Genomic DNA, 12,043 nt, shown 5'->3' on the forward strand with positions numbered 1-12,043 from the left:
TCAAACCCTTAACTCATATTGCTGTTAAAGGTTCCCCTTGCACATAGGTGGTAGTCGTTCCCAACTCTAGGGGGCGACGCTCATCAAAGCCAAAGAGCCAGTACTGACCAAAGATGTTCTCCATGGCCAAGTGGCCGGCATGACTAAACGCCGAAGACACAGGTAATGCTTTTACCTTCCTACCAAAGGTGGTCCCTATTTTTCTACTTGCATTTTTTACGTGATTTCTATTTTTGCAAAAGCTGGGATAAGTAACAGGAGCTCACCCCATTACGCAGCACTAGGGATTCGAACCACCAACCTTTCCAATCGATGAGCTCAGCGTCTTAGCCACTGAGCCACTAGGTCCCTATGTTGTTATTAAATCAGTGCGATTCCTAAAGAGTTCCTTCTCAGCTCCTGCAAGATCTTGTATGGTGCAGCTATGTCCAACTCCCCGCAGGATTTTGCCCTTGGCCAAAAGGACCAGTTGGCCAATAATTTTATCTCCATGCTTTTGTGCATGCAAGTAGATTAAATTATAGATTAATAAATTAAAAGAGTGCTTCAGGCAGGCAGGCATCTCAACCAGCTCAGAGAAGACTTGTATTAGCAAGCCCCTAACTCCTGGTTGCCTTTCTTTCTTTTTCTTTCTTTCCTTCCTTCCTTTTACCTTCCTTCCTTCTTTCCTTTCTTTTTCCTTCTTTCCCTTTCTCTTTCCTTCCCTCCTTTTCTTTCTTTTTCCTTCCTTCCCTTTGTCTTTCCTTCTTTTTCTTCCCTTCCTTTCCTTCCCTCCTTTTCTTTTACCTTCCTTCCTTCCTTTCTTTTTCCTTCTTTCCCTTTCTCCTTCCTTCCCTCCTTTTCTTTCTATTCCTTCCTTCCCTTTGTCTTTCCTTCTTTTTCTTCCCTTTCCTTCCTTTCCTTTTACCTTCCTTCCTTCTTTCCTTTCTTTTTCCTTCTTTCCCTTTCTCCTTCCTTCCCTCCTTTTATTTCTTTTACCTTCCTTCCTTCCTTCCCTTCCCTCCTTTTCTTTTACCTACCTTCTTTCTTTCCTTTTTTCCTTCTTTCCCTTTCTCTTTCCTTCCCTCCTTTTCTTTTACCTTCCTTCCTTCTTTCCTTTCTTTTACCTTCCTTCTCTTCCTCTTCCTCCTTCCTTCCTTCCCTCCCTTCCCCGGGGGCACTTTGGGGAAGCCCGTGTCTCCTGACTTCCCAGCCAGGCTCGGGTTGTCTGCAGCAAGGGAGTCTCTCTCCTCCAGAGGTGGGTTTTTTAAAAAATTGGTTTCTCAGCATCTGGCCCAAACAGCTGCAGGTTGGATGGGTGACAAAAGCACACTTAAGGGATTTCTCCAGGCCCCAAGAGTGGACAGGGCTGCAAAGCTAATAAATCCAAGCGGAGATTCGGGGGGGGGAGGGCATGGGGGGCTTCTTAGTGCCAGAACGGACGGCATCGGCCAACGAAGGGTGCAAGGAAGCAAACTTTCCTGCAGTTGTGAATATTCAAGTGTCGGCAGAGGTGCAGAGAAGGATGCGCATAATCGGGATGTGGGCGGCTGGCGGGGAAGCAGAAGTGTAAATAACGACAAGGGCACCGCCTGGCGAGAAAGCGGCATGCAAGAGCCCACGGACGGGGGAGGAAATTTCGCTGACCTTAGGAAAAACCAAGCAGCAGCTTCGCCAAACTCGGAAGGGATTCTGAAGCGCCGATGGTGTCAAACCACTTACAGAGGGCTGGGAAGCACTGGGAAGCGGTATATAACTGCGGTTATGACCTATAAAGCCCTACATGGCACTGGACCAGATTATCTCAGGGACCGCCTTCTGCTGCACGAATCCCAGCGACCAGTTAGGTCCCACAGAGTGAGTCTTCTCCGGGTCCCGCCAATCAAACAATGCCGCTTGGTGGGAACCAGGGGAAGAGCCTTCTCTGTGGCGGCCCCGGCCCTCTGGAACCAACTCCCCCCAGAGATTAGAATTGCCCCCACTCTCCTTGCCTTTCGTAAGCTACTTAAAAACCCACCTCTGCCGCCAGGCATGGGGGAATTGAGACAGCCTTTCCCCCTAGGCCTTTACAATTTTATGCATGGTATGTTTGTAGGTCTGCTTGGTTTTTATTATAAGGGGTTTTTAATTGTTTTTAGTATTGGATTATTGTTATATGCTGTCTTATTATTGTTGTTAGCCGCCCCGAGTCTTCGGAGAGGGGCGGCATACAAATCCAATGAATAAAAAATAAATAAAATTCAAAAAATAAGTCTGACTATAGACTTATATATACACTGCTCAACGCACCACATAACTCCAAGTGGATCAAACTTCTGTGAAGTCAAACTGTCCACTTAGGAAGCAACACTGATGGACAATCCATTTCACCTGCTGTTGTGCACATTCAACTTTGTACAGAACAAAGCATTCAATGAGAATATTTCATACATTCAGATCTAGGATACCATATAATTATAGTAAGTTATAAGTCATGGTATAGTATATATCTAGACTATATATATATATATAGTGTTATTCCTCCTGCCCCCCCCCCCAGTCGCGAGTTCTAACGGTGATGGTGGCGGTTGGAGGGGGTTCTCGGATGCCAAAGAGCCGGGGGTGGGGGTGCCGCAGTGGTTAAGAGTGCAGCACTGGAGGCTACTTCAGCTAACCGCCAGCTGTAGTTCAGCAGTTCAAATCTCACCACCGGCTCTCAAGATTGACTCAGCCCTTCCATCCTTCCGAGGCGGGTAAAATCAGGACCCAGATTGTTGGGGGCTGTAAAAGCACCACGAAGCGGTATGTCGGTCTAAATGCTTATTGCGATTGCTAAAACCGCCCTGCAAATGCAATAAATACGCGGTGCAAAATGCAATATGCATCCCCTGTCCCTTCGGCGGCGGAGAAACCCAACCGCCCAATAAAGCAATTCTACATCGTGCATTAAATTTCTCATCAGTACATTCATCGAGATCTTAAAAAAACTTTTTTTTAAGATTTGGGGGAAAAAAAATCCTAATAGAACGTGCTTTAAAAACCAACAAAGAAAAGAAACTCGATTGCAAACGGTGGAGCAACTCCTGCAAAGCTAAAAACAGGGCGCATCTTTTTTCCCCTCCGTCCTTTTGTGCAGCCTGGTTTTCCCAGGCGGAGATCGCGCCGGGAAGGCGAACTAAACGAGGCAGGGGCTTTTGGGGGGCTGCCCCGGGCGTTTTTCTACCCCCCGGGAAAGCGCTGGGATGAGGGAAAGGCAGAGCGAGTCGCTCCTTCACACATTCACTTAGGTAGATGTAAGGGTCTCCTGCTTGGGCAAAGCGGGTTGGACTAGATGACCTTCCAGGGTCCCTTCCAATTTTATCAATCTGAAACACACAAACACGCATGCGCGCCGCCGCCGCCACTTACCAGCCTCCCTGGCGCTCCGCACAAAAACTAAAGCTTTGCAAGCGGGTTTCAAGGCGCTGTCCAGCCACCGCCGCCGCTTCGCCAATCGGATCACTGCCTGCCCTGCGCCGCAGAGCCCATATATCAGCCCCGACTCGGGCTCTGATTGGCCCGCTTGCCGCCGCTCGCGCATTCCAACTGGGTGACGAGAGCGAGGCTCCGCCTACCCCACCCGTGGTGGCGGTAGCGGGGCGGGGCGGTGTGTGTGTGTGTGAAGGGGTTGCTGCTTTCTCCGTTGAGGGGGGTGACTCAGTGGGGAATTTTGCCGGCCGGGCGGCGTTTCTTCCCGCTTTTTTTGGCCAGAGGCGCTAAAGGGAGATGCTGGGGGGGGGATACGCACACACACAAATGGACGATGGAGTTGTGGGGGGGTAAGGGGGATATTCGACCGCCAAAGTTTCCACACACCCCCGCCATTGTAAAGAAAACTCGTCCTTTAGAAGAGGCGACCGGAAACTATGGAAACTGTGGAGAATGTGAGGCGGGGGTGTCCCCTCCAAAACATGGCCGCTTTAAGGCGTGTGGACTTCAACTCCCAGAATTCCCTAGTCAGCATTAGCCCTAGCATAGCCCAGAATTCTCCAGCTGGCGTAGCGTAGCATAGCTGACGGGAGAATTCTGGGAGTTGAAGTCCACGCGTCTTAAAGCCTCCAAGATTTGGATGATAAAAGTATGGATAATTAATGTTTAAGATGAAATAACTTTTCTTTCTGAAGGGCAATTAGTATATGATAAGGGTGAAGAAATTTTTAAGAAGTAAATAAGGATTTCATATATCTGCATAATTCATGTGACAGCTGCAAAAGACGAGCTTCTCTCATAACGTAGCATGAATAATGTTGCAATTGATAAAATGACGAGTACTTTCATTTGGTTATGTTGCTTTTGCATATTACTTAACATCAATATAAATTCATAAACAGAATAATTAAAAATATACATCACTAACAATCTCCATATTTCACACCTTCATTTATTCCTTTTCCACAGGTACTTTCAAATGGATTTATGCTTACCCCATTAATTCAAAGCAAGCAGAGGGTTTTTTTCCCCTCTAAGCAGTCAGCATTCTCATTAATTCTCCAAAACAGTCCAATATTTTTTTTCTCTTTACATTTATCATGTTTCTGGAACCGCCTCCTACCGCACGAATCCCAGCGGCCGATAAGGTCCCACAGAGTTGGCCTTCTCCGGGTCCCGTCGACTAAACCAGTGTTTCCCAACCTTTTTTGAGCCGCGGCACATTATTCACATTTACAAAATCCTGGGGAACATTGGGCGGGGGTGCGGGTGTGTGTGTGTAAAAAAAAGTTTCGACAAAAAATATCTCTCTTCCTCCCTTTCTCTCTATTTTTCTCTCCGTCTTTCTCTCTCTCTCTCCCTTCCCTCCTCTTTCTTTCCCCTCTCTCTCCATCTTTCTTTGTTTCTCCCTTCCTTCCTCTCTTTTTTGCCCTCCTTCCCTCTCTGTCTTTCCCTCACCCTCCTTCCCCCCTCTTTCTCTTTCTTGCTTTCTCTCTCTTGCTGTCTTTCTCTCTTCCCTCTCTCTTTCTCTCTCTTGCTATCTCTCTTTCTCTCTCTCTCTTTTGCTTTCTCTCTTTTTCTCCCCCTCTCTCTCCCTCTCTCTTGCTATCTCTTTCTCTCTTTCTCTACCCCCTCTCCTTCTTTCTCTCCCCCCTCTCTCCCTCTCTTTCTCTCTCTCCCTCTCTTGCTATCTCTTTCTCTCTCTACCCCCTCTCTCCCTCTCTCTCTCCCTCTCTTGCTATCTCTCTCCCCCCTCTCTCCCTCTCTCCTTCTCCCTCTCCCTCTCTTGCTATCTCTTTCTCTCTCTTTCTATCCCCCCTCTCTTCCTCTCTCTACCTCTCTTGCTATCTCTTTCTCTCCCCCCTCTCTCCCTCTCTTTCTCTCCCTCTCTTGCTATATCTTTCTCTCTCTTTCTCTCCCCCCTCTCTTCCTCTCTCTTTCTCTCTCTCCCTCTCTTGCTTTCTCTTTCTCTCCCCCGTCTCTCCCTCTCTCTCCCAGTAGCCGTGGGGCGACGGCAGGGTGATCAGCTGTGAGGCGGAGCTCCAGAACGGAGGCACAGACGGCGGTGGCTAGACGCCGTACATTTCTGGCGTTGCGCTGGGCATGGACGTGGGGCTTGAACCTCCGTCCTGGTCCAGCCAGCAGGCAAGTGCCAGCCACGCAATTCCAGCATTTCCAGCCGCCGCCGTCGGTGCCTCTGTTCCTCTGTTCCGTAGCTCCGCCTCACAGCTGATCACCCTGACGTCGCCCCACGGCTACTGGGAGAAAGAGAGAGGGAGAGGGGGGGAGAGAAAGAGAAAGCAAGAGAGGGGGAGAGAGAGAGGGACCACCCTGCCACCGCCCCACGGCATGGCTCCTGCCCGCTGCCGCTGCCGCCACCATCACCCTCCCGCTGCGCGCCGCCCTCCCCGCTGCCGCTGCCCTCCCACCAAGCCTCAAAGCTCACCTGCTGACAGGGAACCTCCAGCCGGGCGGGGCGCCACAGCTGCTGGAAAACTTGGAAGGCGCAAAGAAGCAAGCTCAGCTTCCGGTCTCACAACTTTTTTCTCTTCGCAAAAAGTTGCGAGACCAGAAGCTGAGCTTATTTCTTCGCGGCACACCTGACCATGTCTTGCGGCATACCAGTGTGCCGCAGCACACCGGTTGGGAAACACTGGACTAAACAATGTCGTCTGGCGGTCCCCAGGGGAAGAGCCTTCTCTGTGGCGGCCCCGGCCCTCTGGAACCAACTCCCCCCGGAGATTAGAACTGCCCCCACCCTCTTTGCCTTTCGTAAACTACTTAAGACCCACCTCTACCACCAGGCATGGGGGATTTGAGACATCTTCCCCCAGGCTCATTATAATTTATGTTTGGTATGTATGTGCTGTTTGGTTTTTAATTATGATAGGGTTTTTAGTTATTTTTAATATTAGATTTGTACCATAGTAATATTGTTTTTATCGTTGTTGTGAGCCGCCCCGAGTCTTTGGAGAGGGGCGGCATACAAATCTAATAAATTTAAATTTAAATTTATTGCATTTTTGTCACATAGAAATATCCCCCCCGCTTTGGGTTGCACAATTTTTATCAGAACGTATCACTGATTCTTTCATTATCATGTTCATTGGAGCATAAAACATGAAACTATCAGCAACCTGTGGGTTCATACACACCCACAGCAACCTTGATGACACCAATTCATATGTTGCAATATACATTTCAGTCCTTTCATTCGTAATGGAACCTGAAGATGTTCATGAATATAATATTAATTAGATCTGACCACTTCAGGTTCATTGGCACCTCTCCTGAACTTTTGGTTTCATAGACACATGACATAACTACTTCTCTTCCTTTTTATTCGTTAATTTATGCACTTTACCACCTACTCCTCCCTCCAAGTCACCATATTCTAGATGCCATGGTCATCTCCACATAGGCCCATAGATATTGATCTCTCTAACGCATCACAGCATTGCCTGGGGGAAAGCAATAAACATTTTCTCCCTGTACATAGTCCTAAAGAAAGATGCCTCCTTCCCAGGCCTGTTTTTGTCTACTTCCACAAATTCATTCTGAAAAACAAGGGAGAAACAAGGCACGCTATGACTTTTTGGCATCATCTTTGCTGAGGTTATCTTTTTTCGGACTGCACAGCAAGATAGTGGCGCAGTGAACCCTGCAAAAAGTCAGGTCCACACATCATCGTGGACTTTATGCTCCAAAGCATCAGAAATAACCCATAGATCAGTGTTGGGGTTTTTTTTTAATTTAAATATTTTTTATTAAATTGCAAAGCCAAACAAAACATACATTACATATAACATTTAGTGGAGCAACAATCGCTCCTCTCAAAGTAGAAGTCATCTTTATATTTGTAATAAGTAAAAAAGAATAAAAAAATACTTAGAGATATCAATTGTAAGATAATAAGTAAAAACACATCTAAAACATTTAAAAATACATATGGAGATTTTAAGATTATAACTTAAAATGAACTAAAGAAAAAAAATGGTAGAAGAAGAAAGAAGGAATTAACATTTATGTTGTAAATAATCACTATCTAATACAATATAACTACCAGGTACAAATATGATTAAAATAGTGTAAAAATAAGGTTATCTCTGTTTCTTTGTATCCCACCAATACCTTTTGCCAAACATCATAAAATTCTGATTCTTCTTGATTTTTTTAAATTCAATTTTTTTAATAGCGGTTCTGTGGATGTGGCTTGTTTGGTGGGCATGGCTTGCTGGTCATGTGACTTGATGGGATTCAATTTTTTTACTACTGGTTCTGTGGGTGTGGCTTGTTTGGTGGCCATGACTAGGTGGGATTTAATTTTTTTACTACTGGTTCTGTGGGTGTGGCTTGATGGGCATGGCTTGGTGGTCATGTGACTTGGTGGAATTCAATTTTTTTTTACTATTGGTGGGCGTGGCAGGGGAAGGATACTGCAAAATCCCCATTTCCTCCCAATCAGCTGGGACTCAGGAGGCAGACAATAGATGGGAGTGGGGCTAATCAGAGGTGGTATTTACTGGTTCTTCAAACTATAAATTTCCGCTATTGGCAGTGGAAGGCTGCCCACTGCTGGTGCGCCCCTGGTGGTGGGCGCAGGTGCATACACGGAAGCAAAAAATCATCGAAATCTCACTCGTGAGAGCATTCTCACACAAGATTTGGTTTTGGAAGCATGCACAGATGCTGTATCTCACATGGGCGTGCACATGCACACCTCATGGTTGCGCAATTGCATGCGCATCCAGATTTTTTCCTATCGGGACGGAGCACCTGACCATTCCAGCTGCTGGTTGTGCCTGCAGCAGTCAAAACATACCTTCTTTAAAATTAGCTTCTGCGCATGCACAGAAGCAAAATCCAAGATGGCAGCGCTCACGGAGACACCGACAGAACTGGCTCTGTTTACGTCATCACTGATTTACTAACGGGTTCTAAAGAACCCGTTAGAACTGGTAGGAACCCGCCTCTTCTGGTGTTGCTTCCAGACAGGAAGAGTATCAGTGTGGAAAACAGTAGCGGGTAGCTACGGTACGGATGAGGACGGCGCACCGGTAGTGAAAGTTGCACTGCACATGCAGCTTCTGTTGTTTGTTCATGCACACGCATCCCAGTGCGTTTTGCTTCAGGCGTGCATGCAATTTTGACAATCACCGAAATCTTTTGCGCGCCTTTTGCACCTCACAAGATTTTGCTGCCTGTGCATGCGCAGAAACAAAAACATGCTGGTATGCGCACACATGCACACAAGACTACAGAGGTTGTGCACGCATCGCACCAATAGCAGCAAAAATGGGAATCTGCCCTTGGTGGAAACCTGTACAAATGTAACAGCAAAAGTAAAAGGCAAGCCAATTTGTTGCTAAATAGCCTTTATGTTGGGTCTGTATGTTCTTGACCTGATTAATTTTGTTTAATTTTTTTTCTGGGCAAAGTCCTATCTTGTGCCTCCTTGATAGACTAAACAATAGCGGTGGAATCCAATGCTTGCTTCTTTTTTAGAAGAAAAGTCGATTGCACACAGCCACTATTTGAGTAGAAACAGATTGAAGAGTGCGTATAAAATGAAGGATAATAAGAGCTACTGGATCCAGGAGAAATGGCAAGAGAAAAATTAAAAAAATTGTATCAGGAAAACAAATGCAGCTAGTATCAAAACTTAAATACCTTATAATCATGATAAGAGGGGGAAAAAACCCTCATGTTTGAATGTTTGCTGCCATCGCTATCAAATGTTCTCCTGTCCCTGAACATAATCAAACACGCCCCAAACCAGCATCCAATCTTTTCCTTTATGGGTTATTTTCCACCAAAATTAAAAAGAGAAGGTCTTAATCTGAACTGCAGGGGATATAATGACACCAACCGGCTACTTTCCCATGGATTCTGAGTTGCCAACCAGGAAAGCCGAGTCCTTAAGTCTTCTCTCTCCCAAAAGTAATTAAAAAGAAGCAATATTCCAGCTTTAAACATCTGAGAACAATCCTGCTTAGTCACTGCCCAGGAGAACAAAGAAGGTACTTCTTCCTTGAGTTGAAATGAGAAAAAGTAGGGTTTTATCCGGTCCTGTGAATCACTACTAGCAGTTCAAGCATATACATGACCGGAAGATAGATATTCAATCAAAATTCAGATGTGAGATAAAAATTGGTTTCCCCCGCTATGGAAGAGGATCAGTTTTCCATTTTGATCAAGGACCAGCATCTCTTTTTTTTAAAAATAAAATAAATTGTATTTAAATGCATATATACACACAACATACAGAACAAAACAAAAACGTTTCTTCTGCACGAATCCCAGTGACCAGTTAGGTCCCACAGAGTGGGTCTTCTCCGGGTCCCGTCAACCAAACAATGTCGCTTGGCGGGACCCAGAGGAAGAGCCTTCTCTGTGGCGGCCCCGACCCTCTGGAACCAACTCCCCCCAGAGATTAGAATTGCCCCCACCCTCCCTGCCTTTCGTAAACTGCTTAAAACCCACCTCTGCCGCCAGGCATGGGGGAACTGAGATACACTCTCCCCCTAGGCCTTTACAATTTTATGCATGGTATGTTTGTACGTATGATTGGTTTTTTTATATAATGGGTTTTTAACTGTTTTTTAATATTGGATTTTGTTATTTACTGTTTACTGCTGTTGTTAGCCGCTCCGAGTCTGCGGAGAGGGGCGGCATACAAATCCAAATAATAAATAAATAAATAAATAATAAAAACATTGGACGGCACTGTAGCAAATCTGTATAACAATTCTAACTGTGACAGCATCTCAATGTCATTTTATCGAGCTAGAAGTATCGTATTGCATTCCCCTTCTTCTGGATGAAGTCTGCCAATTAAGTTGATTCAGAAAAAGTGAAAGGCTCCAAATTTTTTTACTACCACACTGTGGGCATGGCTTATTTTATGGGTGTGGCTTGGTGACCATGTGACCAGGTGGGAGTGGCTTGACGATCATGTGACTGGCTTAAAGGTGGCCAACTTGACATCACACACGTCAAGGGTTTGGGCGTTGATTGCAGCGGCGGCAAATGGCGTCCCTGAAGGGGCAACGCTGTCGTGGGTGATTTCCTCGGCAACCGGGGCATGGGTTGGAGGGACGTTGGTATCTGGGTTGTCTGGCTTGCTCGGATGGCAGCAGGAGACAGGTGTCGTCGTCCGTGGCAGCTGGGCTGAGGTCATCTGTGGTTTCGGCGCGGGAAACAGCAACGGAGATTTTGGAGACGGTCTCCTTCTTTTCGTGTTCCTTGAGTTCTTTGGCGGCCGCGTCAGCTACTTCGGCTGTTTGAGCCAGCTTGATAACTGACTGAAGCGTTGGGTCGTCCTCTGTCAGGATTTTGTTTCGGACCGTCGCATTCTTCATCCCAAAGATTAGAGCGTCTGTGAGGCGAGCTTCTGGGCTGTCAAATTTGCACTTTGACAGTACCGTGCGAAGTCTCGTGGCGAATTGATTGATTGTCTCAGACTCACGCTGGGTCATCCTGGAAAATTGATGTCTGTAGACTACGGCAGACTTCGTTGGTTTGAAGTGGTTTGCAAGTCTTGCTTGGAGGTCGTCCCACGGAACGGATTTAGCTGGAAGCGGGTCGGTGAGCGTTTGGACGAGGTCAAAAATCTCAGTCCCGCAATAGTTCAAGAAGATCGCCCGCTTCCTGTCGTCTTCAGCTTCTCCCATTCCTGCCGCTTCTAGGAAGATTTCAAATTTCGCCATGTAGGCGTCCCAAGACGACTTCTCGGGGTCGAAGTAGTCGGGAGCCCGGCCGATCTGGAGGTGATTCATGCTTGACTCGTGGATTCTTCGTTCTCTCGTCGCCAGTGAAATGAATGAGACTCAGACAAGGAGTACAAGATGGTTCCGTTTATTCAGCTCTCTCGAAGTGACTTCAGCAAGGAACGCATCTGAGCTGTCAGTGTCAAAACAGCCCTTTTTATACCTTTAAGGCTCGCGCCTAAAAGAAACGGCCGTGCGTCTTAGCCAATCAGACGCGGCCAAGGTTTATTCATAGTTTAAACAGTATTTACAAGATCTTTTCTTTTACAGAGTTTACATTGGTTATATACAGACTTAACAGTTAGGGTGGCTGGCTCTCCTCGCCTCAAAGAAATAATTCAATTTTATACAACCCTGTTGTCAACACAAGTATAAAATAATTAAAATATGGATTTAGGAAAATTTTATCGCTTTTGTTATTAAAGTTTTATCTTTAATTATAAATTTTATTTATTCATAATGACATAAATGTTTCATTTATTGGCGGTGTACTTCTTTCTTAAATTTTTTCATTCCCCTTTTTATTGTAAAAAATTTGGTCACCTTACCATTATCTTACTTTAGGATTTTTAAAATCTTGGTACAAAGCTCGCTTCCCCACTATAGCACATATATTGACGTGCTTATCTAATTAACCAAGGATGGATCCCAGTTACATTTTGCTGCTGGTGCACATCCTTGTGTGCACATCTCACCCTACGATTTCACTTTTGCTCATGGTCAGGATGACATTACAAGCCGAAACACATTTATTCTTCGGACAAAGAATAAAAGTCGGCATTAACACGAGGCCGGCCGGCCGGGCTTTTTACAAAAGCACAGGATGCGGAAAAGCCATTTAAACCTGG

The 12,043-nt window shown here is 46.0% G+C and overlaps 1 protein-coding gene across 2 annotated transcripts in view; it reads right to left on the reverse strand.

The window, feature by feature from the left end:
• Nucleotides 1–3,444, reverse strand: part of PLAU (plasminogen activator, urokinase) — a 31,057-nt gene extending 27,613 nt beyond the window's left edge. For both annotated transcript variants that reach the window (XM_070752026.1, XM_070752025.1), the window contains exon 1: nucleotides 3,367–3,444. The gene's annotated coding sequence lies outside the window, so the exon portion shown is untranslated. The remainder of the gene's footprint in view (nucleotides 1–3,366) is intronic.
• Nucleotides 3,445–12,043: the final 8,599 nt, after the last annotated feature.

The sequence above is a fragment of the Erythrolamprus reginae genome, chromosome 5 (assembly GCF_031021105.1).
Source record: "Erythrolamprus reginae isolate rEryReg1 chromosome 5, rEryReg1.hap1, whole genome shotgun sequence".
Lineage (NCBI taxonomy): Eukaryota > Metazoa > Chordata > Lepidosauria > Squamata > Dipsadidae > Erythrolamprus > Erythrolamprus reginae.